At 37.0% G+C, this 16,882-nt stretch overlaps 1 long non-coding RNA gene across 1 annotated transcript; it reads right to left on the bottom strand.

Moving 5' to 3' along the window:
- Positions 1-254: 254 nt before the first annotated feature.
- LOC139120836 (uncharacterized) lies at positions 255-16,731 on the bottom strand. Its single transcript, XR_011549152.1, has 5 exons — positions 16,594-16,731; positions 12,130-12,272; positions 9,217-9,321; positions 6,801-6,859; positions 255-4,450 (listed from the first exon to the last, which is right to left on the bottom strand). It is a non-coding gene; the product is annotated as an uncharacterized lncRNA (long non-coding RNA).
- Positions 16,732-16,882: the final 151 nt, after the last annotated feature.

Genomic DNA, 16,882 nt, shown 5'->3' with positions numbered 1-16,882 from the left:
AGTTGGGTTCATTTCAGTTTGGTATTTTTCCACGGTAACAATTTCAGAAAGTATATTTTCACACTGAACATCCATAAATTGATCACCTGAAAAAATTGATCTTGTGTCTTTAATCATAGTGCACAAAATGATGTTCATGTCCATGTCATATTTTCATGGTACTAATTTGTTCTGAAAATTTGGCCTGTTGTGGTAGTATTAGTAGCAGTAATTGAGTACCGGTAGTAGTAGGATATTAATAATAATAATAATAATAATAATAATAATAATAATTTTTATTTACCACAAATGCTGAATAGTACAAAAATCAACAATAGATACATTTCATACACCCTTTCATAAGAAAATGAGACTCAAGAATGCAGCTTTCAATGTTCATCAACAAATCAGAGCTTGTGATACAAAGATATATATAAATACATTTTCTGACTATAAAGTTGTCTTTCATGCACTCTCTTCAAAGAAACAGCAGTAATGTTATTAATCATACATTTACATTCTGACTATATTACTGTGCCATGTTGGGAGTTCAACAGGGAATACGTTCTCCATTTCCTCCGCAACGTATAATTGGGTAAATTGGAGAACATTGCAAGGAAATCACTTGGTTGATATTACTGTCTTGCTTGGCTCAGTCTGAGTGCTGTAATCATGTTGACTACAGAATAGATCAACAAAAGTTTAGAAATAAGCAGATCATATTGAGGCTATGTAAAATATTATGTGCCAATCAAACAATTTTTAATACTATTCAATTTACAGAATTCATGTGTCTTCCATAGAAAAACAAATGTTTCAAATGCTAACACCAAGAATTTTCATATGTGTTAAATTTTGTTATACTAGTAGAGCAATTTTTTCAACTTTACAATGAAGACCTTTTCTAATCATTACGTTTACAATCGTTAACTTTTCAAGTAGATGGAATTTGGTGATAGGATGACACCTGATGGGATTTTTTAATTAATGCTATGAGTACTATCATTCGAATGTAAACAGCACTTAAATTAGTTACAGATAGTAAAATGCCTTCCACTGTGGGGGTAATTACAACATTTGGAAATATCCGGGATCCAAATTTCTCATCAGTTCTTGTGTTTTACATGGAAATATTGCAAAAATTGATCCGCAATGAAAAAATTACCTCAGGTTTGATTTCTGGAACAAACTTTACTACAAATCAGTACCAAATATGACAAAACTATGTTCACAGCTTTCAAAACTGTCTCATAACATATCCTGGGCTGGTGTAGGTCATTCAAGGTCACAAACTGAGAAAGTTACCTAAAATATAAAAATTTTGGGGCTTCCCAACGTTTTGAACAGAAAATTTATCTAATCACATCCCTCGGGGCTTTTGTACTAAATTAAAAAGCTATCAGACAAAGTAATTTTGAGAACAAGTTTTCTTGACCAAACATGACAAAATTGTCTTAAAAATACAAATTTGCATATTTCAGGACAACTTTCACAATCCACATATTGTCATCCCTGGACATCTGTACACCAAATACAAAAATTTCTGTCCATGGGCTTTAAAAAGAATACTTTTTTATGATTTTTTGACCAAAATGACAAAAATTGCCCCAAAACAGTAATTTTTCCAATTTTATCATAATTTGAACAAATTAGAAGGGTTACACCCTTGAAAACATCCAACCCAAATTTGAGAGAAACTGGGCTGGCGATTACAGAGAAGAAGAATTTTTACTTAAAATGAGAAAAATAACCAAAAAATACCGCAATTATACGGTGTCGCTCAAATTTGATCAGAATTGGTACATACCAAAGATCAACAATAAGTGTTATTTCTATCTGTTCAGTGCAGGAAAATTATACGTTGATGTTATGACAATTTCTGCACAGTACAACCAGAAAAACAACAAGAAATATTTAAACCAGAAAATTAAGAATGACAAAAGTAAATAAGGTCTGAAACTTTAGGTACTGAAGGTCAACTTTAGCAACATGCATAGCAGAGAATCTTTCTACCATGGATGTACAAAAATAGACATCCATATGGTTTCAGCAGATCTGTTAATATGTCACAGTTCATAAACATTGACAGAAAATGATCAATTAGCTGTTTCAGTTACTGCTACCACTCCCAAACATAATAGGTACCCTGCATACAAATAGGTTAAAGGTCAAAATCCTCTTATTCAGATGTGTGGGCTGATTCAGTTCACTGCCACCACTCCTGCACACTTGCAGTATTTCCCTTTTTCTTACCTCATTTGCACATTTTTGACACTGATGTGTTCATTTGAACAAATTCACATCTCAACCCCTACATCTACCTGTACACCAAATACTGAGACGGTAGCTTTGGCGGTATGGGAGCCTTTGTGTGTGACGGACATACATCCGCACATACCCACAAATATACAGACATACAGACATGCAAATCAGATGCAAATGACTGATTCAGCTTATACGATAACCTCACATTGGTATACCAAATGTGAGCTAAAAATTAAGCAAAAATACAAACTTCAAGATATCTTCAAGGTATACATAAGACGGTATAAAGTCTACCTAAGGTATTTGCATACTAGTTTTCAAAGCAATCAAACCAGCATTTTGACCATTTTCACATTTTTTAAAGCTCATTTGCATAATTTGGGCACTGCAAACTTCATTTGAACAAAATCCCATCTACAGCCAAGGCTGCATCCACAGAACAAATACCGCACTAAAAAGAGCAGTGGTGCGTGAGTTTTGAAGTTGAAGGACATACTGTACGTCAATCTCCACACAGAGATTTTAAAGAGCAACGGGGAAGCAGTGCTGCGTGGATAATTTGAACCAAACTACAGGGTTTCAGAGTAGTTGACCACGCGCCCCCACCAATCTCTGCTGCAGGCAAATTTGAATATTCTAAACTTGGACTTCTTTCAGTCCCGGGCGTGCCCAACTGGCTCAACAGACTTTGCGGAAATAGCAGATTTTGATAGGAGCTATCTAGCTAGAGATTGCAATTTCTGTACACTCGTAAAATTGATACATTATACACTAGTAAATATAATATTCTGCTAAAACTTTAAAATTGCGTCTGCAAAGCAGACAGCCGTTGGGGCATATATTTTGAATCATCAATTCACATCCATGTAACCTAGAGCAAGGTCTATGTTTTGCAAGTTTTCACGGAATAGACTATCGATATTGAAAACCAGTGTGTTATTCATTTTTTTTTGTTCCAAGTATTAAATATAAAAAAGACAAAAAATGAATATCATAGAAAACGCGCAATACCCAAAGAGTTGGTGAAATCCGTCACCTGTGGCAGAGATTAGTGTAGATACTGCTGAGACTCCCTAGCTATGTTTTAATTTTCCACGCCGCAACAATCTCTGTAAAGAGACTGTACATACGACATACATAAATACATACATACAGATGCCACCGACTTCAGCTTATATGATACTTTCACATTGTTATAACAAATTGTGAGCTAAAAATGCAGATGAGCACTAAATAAGTAAGCCACACTCACCAACTTTAAAGCATAATATCCTATGACTTGACAGAGTATCTGTAATTTTATTATTATAGCCCCAGTGCTGCTAACTTCTGATGATAATTTCATCATTTTTATTTTGAATGTGAACAATAATTCCTTGTTCTCCTCCCCAAAAAATGTTGATATACACAGTATCCAGCTTGAAAACTCAGCCCCTATGGTTGTAAAATGCATTGTTATTGTTGAAAACTGACTTCTGGTCCGGACTAGAATTCAAATGTGAACAATATTCATGCATTTTACACATATAGACGCTAAGTTGACAAGCTAAATAGTGGGTGTTTCAACATTCTTTGGGGAGTAGAATAAGAAGTTGCAATTGATTTATAAGATAAAAATAATGAAAAAACCATCCGAAGTTAGCAGCACTGGGGCTTTAAGTTTGCTTGATTATGTTTTGTGCTAATGTTTACCTACAGAAAATCATTAAATATGGTAATGGTAGATGAAAGATGCACTGCAATATGACATTTTGTTGAAATTTATTTACAAGCCAAGCTAACAAACTTTAATCAGATGTATATCCTACATGAAAATACCATGTACTAAAATGTATGATTTGGACAAAGAGGTTTTTAAGTTATCAGTGCTCAAATCTATCTACAGTCACTGGGCACCAGACATAGACACAGTGGCAATACAGGGCATCACACAGCCTGAAGGCACTCTGGTGTCCAATTACAGTGACACTAAAGACTTTAAGTCTTCCAAGAATACATTGACATTCATCATATTTGCCTTTGATTTTGACTTCTGGTTTTGATTCCACATGAATAATTTACAATGTTCTTGAAAGTTATGCATATTCATGAAGGACAACTGTGACTTTAGTTTACTAAGGCTGAAGTTGTGCTCCTCAGCACCCTGGCTGTTTAGTTTGTCCATTTGGCTGTAAGCAGACGGATTATGCATGGCCTTCTCAGCACACTGGAAAAGAAAAAAAAATTATTTAGTTTGACATTTCTATAACTCAAAATTTAAATTCAAACTCATTATGACCAAATTGTGCCATCGTTTCAATCTGCCTGACTGACAACACAACAGAAGTAACATTTATCAAGCTTTGTACAGTGAATTGTTACTGATGTGAATCAACAAAAAAGCCGGATAATATTGATGTACATGTGGTAGGTATGTCAATTCAAGGCATGTAAAAGTAGAACAAACTTAGAGGATGTGTCAGGACTCTTTTTCAGAAACAGTAAATTTTTGAAATTTTGATAAGGTAGTGATGGCTAGATTGAAATAGCCATACAGTGCTTGTGAGAGGTTATGTTAGTGTGTTAGGTTCCCGACTACCTATTTTCGGACTTGAATTTGGACATCAAAATGTGAATTTTGACCTAGGTATTATATATCACCCACCAGCTGCTTTTGTGAATTTACTATATTATTAATAACATTTAAATGAGATCATTTATGTTCGAGATTTAAGTAAAAAACACTGAATTTTGCCAAATTGATTTAAAAAAGTATAAGTCACAACAGACAAGGTCAACTGCCTCAGTAAGCAAGGGTAATTGAGCTTCCGGATACCGTCTAAAATAACATGTCTCAGATTTTTGAATAGGGCTTTACTTTTTTCACAATTGTTTGTCAAAGTCTAACAGCTGAATATGTTCACCATGAAGCTTAATGATGTGGCGATAACTTGACTTTCAAAAAAGTTACAGAAAAACTGAGAAATGTTTTTGTTGACAATCAGCTGTGAAAATTTAATGGAGTTCAGCACCTGCACGTTGTCAGCCGTTTGGAGGGACGGCAGAAATGTTGTAAAGTGTGCAGCAGAGAGGGTAAGACCACTGCCAGTGGACGACTGTCTGAGACGTCCAAAGGATGTAGTCTGTGCGGGGTTCATCTTCACGAGGGCGATTGTTTTGCAGCATTTCATCATCAGATGGTGCTGCGAGGTAAGAGGAGTGTTGGAGTGCAGACCTCTGCTCACACATCCCAGACAACACCCATCATCAAGAGAACCCGACGTATGTAGATAAACTAATAACATGGACCGGGATAGCTTCTCCCTACAGTGGTGCTCTTCTTGACTGTATTCTTACGATTTAACACAGACCATGATCAAATTTCGAGCATGTTTATGCCGTTTGTTTGTGCTTTACGATCCGCTGATTGTAAATTGAAACACGGATTATTTTGTCCACATAAATTACAATTCCCCCGATTGTAATTTTTGTAACACGGACCTGGCACTCGGACGTCGAGACAGACTCAAAGATTTATTGTTTGGCATATTTGTACATTATTCCCGAATAAACTACTCTACCATGACTGCATATTTTTGTTCGTTTCATTTGTACCCCGGTTTCATTTTGGCAGATCCGTAAGGACGCTATAGTAATGGATGAACATGCGTCGTATCACGTGGGAGGGGCACAGCCCAACGGAGGCTGTGCTTGTGCAACGCAGATGTTCTACCAACCATCTGTTGTATGGGTAGTAAATACAGCAATTGTACTACGCAGAGCTAAGATGGTACAAAACTGCACCTTACTAACAACTGCACAACTAACCTGTTAGGAAACGGTAACACACTAACAAGCTAACTGTGCACTGAACTAGCCAAACTACGTACACTCTTTCCTTCAATGGCAAAGCTAAGTCGTTGACACCATGTCAAAACTGACTGCAGTGTGCGACTCTGCTAAGTCATTAAAAGTACGTGGCCAAGTGACACAACCCAGGGGGAACAGGACAGGTTTGAGGGTGCTGCTGCACCCATAGCACTAACCCCTGGGTCTTCTACTAACCCATGAGTGAGGTGATGTTTCCGCAGTGTGGACGTGCGTGATGGCGAATGGGCTTTACTTCTGCAAAAGTAAGCTAGAAACGGCAATAAAAGTACCGGTACACGTCCCCCAGGGCAAACAACGCCAAAGACCTCATTATTTTCACAACCCCATGAGGGTGCCCCTCTATACGGGCATTCAAAAATTTTGGAAGTCGAACACATATATGGTCGGTAATCATACCCCAAAAATGCGGTATTTTCCCGCCAAATATGCCTAGCAGGAAAGCGTGCAGGAGAGCCAATCTTCTGTAGACAAGGAAAAGGGGGCCGGTTTTGAACGACTTGGCAGGATAATGGACAGGGAGGCTTGGCAGGAAAAGGGTTAAAGTGTCTTGTCCTCATTTCAATTTCAAAGGCAATGAGTTAATGCATGTACATGATTGTGGTAGCCAACTCTACCAGAAAATATGAATTTCAATCCCTGCTCAAGGTATCCATACCTAACTTTACCCAACTTTAATGTTAACTTACCCTGACTTCATCACCATCACCTGAACAGTCTACCTGTACAATGTGGACATAGGTATGCTCTGTAAAAATGTAGGAGGAAAAGCTACTTTCAGTTGCATAAATAAAGAAAGCCTTCCATTAAACTATAATGTCTTTAAGCAGGAAATTTCTATCTTAAATGTTTTTGCAAATTATGCAAAGGAATCAATTAATCTAGTAAAAGTGGCGTTATGGGTCACCACAACAAGAGCTTGGCAAAGAGTGTTATTCTTAGAACTTCTTGACAAGCTCATACCATAAAGCCTTAACTTTGTAAGGGGCAGCGTCAAAAGTTGGATGTCAGATAAATAACTAAATCCTTTTAATTTGGAGAGGGGAGGGGTTGTTTTGACCCCAAAAAGTTTCTATCTGACAAATCGATTTGAGGTCTTACCTCTGAAAGGAGAAACCTGGGCTTTATTTGCATTGTTCTTGTTCAATCATCGATAAACTTCAAATTGTTGTTAATATTGTTGTATTTTCATTGGATAAAACACAAAATTAAAATGTGTTCTCAGTGTTAATGAAGTATTATTTTAGTCGTTTTTTATTTCACTCCATAATGGACTGGTCCTTGGCTTCGCTTTATATAGAAAGAGCCTGCCAATAGATTCAATATAAGTCGATTAAGTTTCTAGGGGGGGTGGGGTTGGGGGAAAACTAAGGGAATTAAGTTTTTTATCCTACATTGAACTTTTGACGTCGCCCCTAAGAAGAGCAATACTTACAGATTTTTCTTTTTTTTCCTTTATTTTGCTTTCTAATGCAAAGGCTTCAGTGCAACACTTTTAATACAATTCTATTTGTTAAACACTGCTAAATTTGCCTTCTCAAAATTGTGTCAACCACAATAGATGATTGTATATAGCCAAAACCTACTTCACTAAATGTGAAAATTGAAACATGAAAACTGAAATTGAATGTTGAAATTTCAAATCATTATTTTTAAAAAAATGTTATAGTGTAAAAATTGTAATGCAAATTCAACAGTTTTGACCACGTAAAAAAATAAGCAGGAAATATTGTTAAAAACACACCATGTAACAGATAAAAGAACACAACTACAAAATGTAAGTCAGTGAGTGTTGTGCATTGGACAGGCAAAATCCAGCTTTAGTATTGCATGAGGGCAGCAATTTTACGAGTGAAGCATCTTTATTATTTAACCTGTTCAAACTTGTGCACATACGGTAGTCAAAATTAGTGACTATTGATACTTCTACACAATGTTCTTCATTAGAATATTAACATGAATGAACTTGGTTTGAAAAAAATAAGGAAATAATGCAAAGCAAGCCACCTAGCAGCAGATAGAGCAGCTGTGATATTAAACATACTGACGCAAGGCAACTGTGCAAATAAATTTGTACAGAAATATAAAACAAGCAGTTGGACGAATGTTTTCAAGAATTTCACACAAAAACAGCAAAAATTGCACTAAAACTACACTTATACAACTTTCACCATGATTTAAAGAAATCTTAACCAGGTCAACTTAAGGTACCTACATAGCAAACTTCAAAGAAATTTTACTGGCAAGACAGACAAGAATTTTTTATTAAAAAAAGCAAAAATTGCCCCAAAAACATGTGCAAATTTCACCATTCCCAGGGGAAATTTACCCACTTTACTGATAAGAACCTGTGCATGCTAACTTTCATAACAGTCAAACCAAACAATTTTCTGAACAAAATGGTGAAAATTGGCCAAAAATACAAATATGTAATTTTCAAACATTTTTTACAAATCTGTTTTAGGTCATCACAAGATATGAGAACACAAAATTTAAAATCAATCAACAAGCTTTTTGGAGAAATAGAATTTCTGACAAAAATGGCAAAAATGCACCAACAACATAAATATGCATATTTCAAGAGGACTTTTACACATCTGACAAAGGTCACTTGAGAACATGCATCAAAATTCTCACGGCAATCAGACCAGTACTTTCAGAGACGATAGCTTTTTGACCAAACGTGGCAAAGTTGTCCAAAATACAAATATGCAAATATTGTACAATTTGTAACTGTCTGACTCAGGTTGCCCCCACACCAAATTTCACAGCTAGTACCGGTAGTAGCAGAGAAATAGGCCTCTTCCTGCAAATGTTGACAGAGATGACATGTTAAATTCTGTGTTGTTGCCAGTGGCTCCTTCGGAAAATATTAATGGATGGCTAGACAGACAGAAAATCCATCTGTATGTGGTAAATGGAATTACTAGTAAAAACAGTACTTCTTAATAGAAAATCTGAGCTAACTATAAGTCTGGTATGTTCCAAAATTAACCCTTATGGATTTTATAACAAAGAATGCCTTACTCCTGATGAAATAATGATGTTGCTTTGAAATAAATGCTGTATAATTTTATGTCTTTCAGTCAACATAAGCATTCCTACCTTCAAAGTATGATGCTCATGACACATTCACAATACTATCTATTTCTTCAGCGATACTTCTGGTCACTTGACAGTGAATGCAATCAGGGTATTTCAGTAAGAAGTCTGTTGGCCAAAAAATACAACATGCTGTACATGTATGTCATATCTCATTTCATGTTTTTAAGTTAATGTGAGGTGAGTACATGAACTCATATCAAACAAAGTTAGCTTTATAAACCTTGGTTGAAAATCTCTTCAAGTGTTTTGTAAGAAGAACATGTCAAAAGTTCTATCAAGTTGGTGCAGTGCTCTTTGGATATTCTTTGTATAGTCAATTTCAAAAAATAGTCAAACAAAGCAGACTGCCATTTATCTAAAAATACTGCAATTATACGGTGTCGCTCAAATTTGATCAGAATTGGTACATACCAAAGATCAACAATAGTGTTATTTCTATCTGTTCAGTGCAGGAAAATTATGCATTGATTTTATGACAATTTCTGCACAGTACAACCAGAAAAACAACAAGAAATACAACCAGAAAAACAAGAAGTATTTAAACCAGAAAATTAAGAATGACAAAAGTAAATAAGGTCTGAAACTTTAGGTATTGAAGGTCAACTTTAGCAACATGCATAGCAGGAGAATCTTGCTACCATGGATCAGGGTTTTACATCACTTTTAACTTTTGAGAGTCCCTGGGACTCCTGGTGTTAGAAAATGGGAGTCCTACATCAAAATATGGGGGTCCCAATTTATTTCACAAAAATGTTTTATAGTTTATCAATGCCATGGTCTTCACTGTGTTCAATTAGTATTAATTTGCATACACAGAGACAACAAGGTTCCATATTGTACATGGAGGGGTAACTATTGTGCAACACATGCACACAACTATAGGGCATATTCAACTGACTCTGTATAGTTTGAACCGCCTGTATAACTATAATGAAGAGTTGAAGACAAAAACACATTTCACTAACCTTTTTATCGATTAATTTTGGTGTTTGACCCAACTTACATTAGTTTAATTCACGTACGCGTGTGTAACTATCTGTGGCTTATCGAGTCACGGACTCGTACTACCATACATACTAGTCAATCCGTTCGCCAAGTTTGATCACATTTTTTGACAAGCACGCCACAAAATCCGCCACAAAATGGAAAGAAACCACTAAGTATCGAGAAAAAAGTTTCATGTCCGGTTTATTTCAGTTAAAAAAATGCGTAACACGTAGGAAATGTCTCGCAATGTCAACAGTTCAGAACAACTACATTTCATTTACAAACCGGGTCGACTGTTATGGCCGTCTCGCTTCAGGACGGCCGGAGGTCAAATATCAACAGTTTAAAGGGGCTTTTTGGCAGTCAAACGCTTGAAAATTCACAAAATACACTTCAATTTAACCGAATCCTTACAAATTTCTCAATCTTGCATGTTTTGGACTTCGAAAACCTTAACCTCGGGTTCCATGTCGAGAGTTAGGCATCACACAGTGCTGCCATCTTGGCCGCCGATACGTTCGAAGTTCACTATCGCGATCGATTTGGTCACCAAATCGCGTCATTTTTCCATAAAATATTCTCAAAAAAACTGTAAAATCTATCATTTCTATCACCCAGAGGGCAGTAGCTTGGCATAATATAGTTGTCTTCCGTGTCTACGGCATGGTAAAGCTTTCAAAACGTACGTACGTGTTTCGTTCAATGCACTGTGGCCGTATCCGCGTACGGGTGAAACTGCAGACCTGATTAAATATTCATGAAAACCGCTGACCTCTTTTGAAGAAAGTTCGCATAAATTACTGGAATTTTCGATTGTTAGGCTGCATGATGTCATTATTTTAGTCCTTATATGGTACTAAACTGGGTTCAAAGGGTCAGGAATACCCTCCTTCTGGCTGAGTTCGGCAATGCATAGCTAAGTTAGGCATAAGCATAGAACGCAATCACTGTCGGTTTATATACCGACGTGGCGCTGAGAGCGAGAATGCCGTGTCGGTTTTAAACCGACGCGGCACTTTAAGGGTTAAAGTACGGGGTCGGTAAGGTTTACTGGGATGTGTTTTACGTGTTCAGCAGCTTCGCAAGGTGTACACCAGCAACAGATATTGCTGCGTCCCAAGGGACGCGTGGTTTAATTTTTGAGGGGTCCTGCGTCCGGTTTTATGCGTAAAGGACGCAGAAATGCGCGTCATGTAAAACCCTGATGGATGTACAAAAATAGACATCCATATGGTTTCAGCAGATCTGATAATATGTCACAGTTCATAAACAATGACAGGAAATGACAAATTAGCTGTTTCAGTTACTGCTATCACTCCCAAACATAATAGGTACCCTGCATACAAATACATTAAAGGTCAAAATCCTCTTATCCAGATGTGTGGGCTGATTCAGTTCACTGCCACCACTCCTGCACACTTGCAGTATTTCCAATTTTCTTACCTCATTTGCACATTTTTCACACTGATGTGTTAATTTGAACAAATTCACATCTCAACCCCTACATCTACCTGTACACCAAATACTGAGATGGTAGCTTTGGCGGTATGGGAGCCTTTGTGTGTGACGGACATACATCCGCACATACCCACAAATATACAGACACAGACGCCACTCAGACTCATCATATAAGCTCTTTTTGGTATTTATATATAAAACCAAATATGAGCTAAAAACTGCTAAATATTCTGCATTATCACATGAATGTATAATCAACATCTGTAGAAAGTCTAATCAAATGGGACAATAATTTCAAACAGACAAAAGAATGAGAAGTTGTATACTTACAAATAGAGCTTTAAAAAGTAAATTGACTGAAAGAATGCAAATCTGATGTGCACTGTGATGACAGCAAAATGTTTTACATTATACCAGGTTCAAATTTTCATCTATTCTACATCTGTAACATAAGACATATTCACTAACCTGTCGATACTTCAGACAGAAAAGTATGTAAAGACTGCATAAACTTATATCTTTTGATGTCACATAAACGGTAGTACAGCCACACGTTGACATCTGTGAAACTTATATACTGCTCTCCTTTCCATGAAAACAAATTTATTCACCTGTAATTAAATCAGCAACCACACAATTAATAACAAAAGCATGTCATGAGGTACACAAGTTAATAGTCCTTAGATCAGAAATAGACTATTGACCTAGTTGTTCTTCTCATATTGTCAAGAAATTACTCACATGTTTAACAATAAGTAAGTACAAAGTAAATGCTCTAGGTACCCTGCCCACTGTATGGTGCCTCCCCTGGTTCTTGCTTCATAGAAAAAGATTTGCCAAACTAGGAAAGGTACACAAATGTATTTAGTCCACCATAGTGTTATAGAATTGTTATTTTCTTTAAATAAGACATTGCCAGCTACCCAGTTGATATGATTTGTCCATCAAATCCCATGTTTGATCACAGGTCATCCATCTTGTGATGGTACATCACATTTTACAGTCTCTTCACCTGGTTCATGCCCAGCAATTACAAATGATTTACACTTGGCTCACCAGTTATTGGAACACCAAATTAGGTAATTACCCAGCAACTTGGCTGAGTACTTTGCTGTTTGACCTGGCGTTTACCTAAACGAGAGTTTAAATTGGTATTTTTTTAAAAAATCCAAGATTGCAGCCAAATCACGTGACTGATCAAAATGCAGTTTGCAGGGTACAATGATGTATAAAATTAATGGTGGTACATACCCATGCCATACCATTATGTATAAGGTACCACCATGTATAAATCAATGGTGGTAGCCTATACGTTGTACCTTATTAGTAGGTACAGTATTCCATCATGTATAAAATTAAAGGTGGTACAATTAACCATGCCATACCAGTAGGTATAGGTACCACCATGTATTAAATCAATGGTGGTACTCTATACCTCACCAGGAGGTATAGGGTACAATCATGTATAAAGTTAATGGTGGTACATACCCCTGCCATACCAGTAGGTATAAGGTACCACCATGTATAAAATCATCAGTGGTACTCTATACCTCACCAGGAGGTATAGGGTACCACCATGTATAAAATTGTGGTATATACCCATGCCATACCATTATGTATAAGGTACCACCGTGTATAAATCCATGGTGGTACTCTATACGTCGTACCTTATTAGTACGTACAGTATTCCACCATGTATAAAATTAATGGGGGACATACCCATACCATACCAGTAGGTATAGGTACCACCATGAATGAAATCATAGGTGGTACCCTAGAACTTACTATTACATATAGGGTACCACCATGTATAAAATCAATAGTGGTACTCTATACCTCACCAGAAGCTTATACTATAAGGTACCACCATGTATAAAATTAATGGTGGTACATACCCATGCCATACCATTAGGTATAAGGTACCACCATGTATTAATCAATGGTGGTACCCTATACATCATACCTTATTAGTAGGTACAGTTTCCACCAGGACTAAAATTAATGGTGGTACATATCCATGCCATATCAGTAGGTATAAGGTACCACCATGTATAAATCAATGGTGGTACCCTATACGTCGTACCTATAGTAGTAGGTATTGCACCATGTACAAAATTAATGGTGGTACATACCCATGCCATAGGCATAGGTACCACAATGTATAAAATCAATGGTGGTACTCTATACCTCACCAGGAGGTATAAGGTACCACAATGTATAAAATTAATGGTGGTATATACCCATGCCATACTATTATGTATAAGGTACCACCATGTATAAATCAATGGTGGTATATACCCATGCCATACTATTATGTATAAGGTACCACCATGTATAAATCAATGGTGGTACCCTATACGTCGTACCTTATTAGTAGGTACAGTACTCCCCCACTCCACCATGTATAAAATTAATGGTGGTACATACCCATGCCAAACTAGTACGTATAAGGTACCACCATGTATAAATCAATGGTGGTACCCTATACATCATACCTTATTAGTAGGTACAGTATTCCACCATGTATAAAATTAATGGTGGTACAATTACCCATGCCATACCAGTAGGTATAGGTACCACAATGTATAAAATCAATGGTGGTACTCTATACCTCACCAAGAGGTATAGGGTACCACCATGTATAAAATTAATGGTGGTACTCTATACCTCACCAGGAGGTATAGGGTACCACCATGTATAAAATCAATGGTGGTACTCTATACCTCACCAAGAGGTATAGGGTACCACCATGTATAAAATTAATGGTGGTACTCTATACCTCACCAAGAGGTATGAGGTACCACCATGTATAAAATTAATGGTGGTACTCTATACCTCACCAGGAGGTATAGGGTACCACCATGTAAAAAATTAATGGTGGTACATACCCATGCCGTACCAGTAGGTATAAGGTACCACCATATATAAATCAATGGTGGTACTCTATACGCATCCTATTAGTAGATACAGTATTCCACCATGTTTAAAATTAATGGTGGTATATACCCATGCCATACCAGTAGGTATAAGCTACAACCATGTATAAATCAATGGTGGTACTCTATACCTCGTACCTTAATAGTATGTACAGTGTTCCATCATGTATAAAATTAATGGTGGTACATACCCATGCCATACCAGTAGGTATAGGTACCACCATGTATAAAATCAATGGTTGTACTCTATACCTCACCAGGAGGTATAAGGTACCACCATGTATAAAATTAATGGTAGTATATATACCATGCCATAAATTATGTAGTAATCCATGCATACCATAGTATAGTAACCATGTATAAAATCAATGGTGGTACCCTATACGTCGTACCTTATTAGTAGGTACAGTATTCCACCATGTATAAAATTAATGGTGGTACATACCCATGCCATACCAGTAGGTATAGGTACCACCATGAATGAAATCATAGTGGTACCCTAGAACTTACTCTTACATATAGGGTACCACCTTTTATAAAATCAATGGTGGTACTCTATACCTCACCAGGAGGTATAAGGTACCACCATGTATAAAATTAATGGTGGTATATACCCATGCCATACCAGTAGGTATAGGTACCACAATGTATAAAATCAATGGTGGTACTTTATACCTCACCAAGAGGTATAGGGTACCACCATAAATAAAATTAATGGTGGTACATACCCATGCCATACCAGTAGGTATAAGGTACCACCATGTATAAATCAACGGTTGTACCCTATATGTCGTATTCCACCATGTATAAAATTAATGGTGGTATATACCCATGCCATACCAGTAGGTATAAGGTACAACCATGTATAAATCAATTGTGGTACTCTATACCTCACCAGGAGGTATAGGGTACCACCATGAATAAAATTAATGGTGGTACATACCCATGCCATTTCAGTAGGTATAAGGTACCACGTACCATGTATAAATCGACGGTTGTACCCTATACGTCATACATTATAGTATTCCACCATGTATAAAATTAATGGTGTTACATACCCATGCCATACCAGTAGGTATAAGGTACCACCATGTATAAATCAACGAATGTACCCTATATGTCGTACCTTATAGTATTCCACCATGTATAAAATTAATGGTGTTACATACCCATGCCATACCAGTAGGTATAAGGTACCACCATGTATAAATCAACGAATGTACCCTATATGTCGTACCTTATAGTATTCCACCATGTATAAAATTAATGGCGGTATATACCCATGCCATACCAGTAGGTATAAGGTACAACCATGTATAAATCAATGGTGGTACTCTATACGTCGTACCTTCAGTATTCCATCATGTATAAAATTAATGGTGGTACATACCCATGCCATACCATTAGGTATAGGTACCACCATGTATAAAATCAATGGTGGTACCTTTACGTTGTACCTTAATAGTAGGTACAGTATTCCACCATGTATAAAATTAATGGTGGTACATACCCATGCCATACCAGTAGGTATAGATACCACCATGTATAAAATCAATGGTGGTACTCTATACCTCACCAGGAGGTATAAGGTACCACCATGGTGGTAAAGACATGTACGCAGGGCTAGTAACACGGTGTGCCATGTTCTGATACCAATGCCATCGGGGTGGTACCAGTACCACCTGGAATAACACCTTGAATAAAATCAATGGTGGACCCCATATACTTTACCGATTTGTACAGGGTACTACATCTGTTTCGAAAAGCTTATTAATTGTATTCGTTCTGTTGTCCGATGTAATTTGTAAACAGAGCACGATGAGTAAATCGATAATACTCCGTTGTTTAGGGAAGGTTTAAAATGAAAGGTCAGACATTGCTGCGGTCAGACATTGCTGCCTACCACTCCCTTTGCTGGTTGTGTTGGGGGAGTGTCGCAATTTACGTGAGGTGACAACATTACATCTCTTTTATCTTATTGTAAAGTCAAACTGACCTTTTCTGCAATCTCTAGCTTATACTGTCGATGATTTTGGAATGTTCATACACGTTCTGCTAGCTAGCTACCTGATCTCACACCGTACACAACATCGAAGCAACCATATAGTCATACCCAATCTGCAGAAACTACGCGAGGTCAACGCAAGTGGGCGCTCCATTGACCCAAAAAGTACCACGGTACTTACACCGTTTTAGACTGCTATAATACCTCGGTGACGTCAGCAGAATATCACGTGGTATAAATGGCGAAGGGAAAGTCTACGTGTGCATAAATTACGTCACAA

Source organism: Ptychodera flava, chromosome 2, assembly GCF_041260155.1.
Source record: "Ptychodera flava strain L36383 chromosome 2, AS_Pfla_20210202, whole genome shotgun sequence".
Classification (NCBI taxonomy): domain Eukaryota; kingdom Metazoa; phylum Hemichordata; class Enteropneusta; family Ptychoderidae; genus Ptychodera; species Ptychodera flava.
This window is presented reverse-complemented; position numbering and strand designations above follow the sequence as displayed.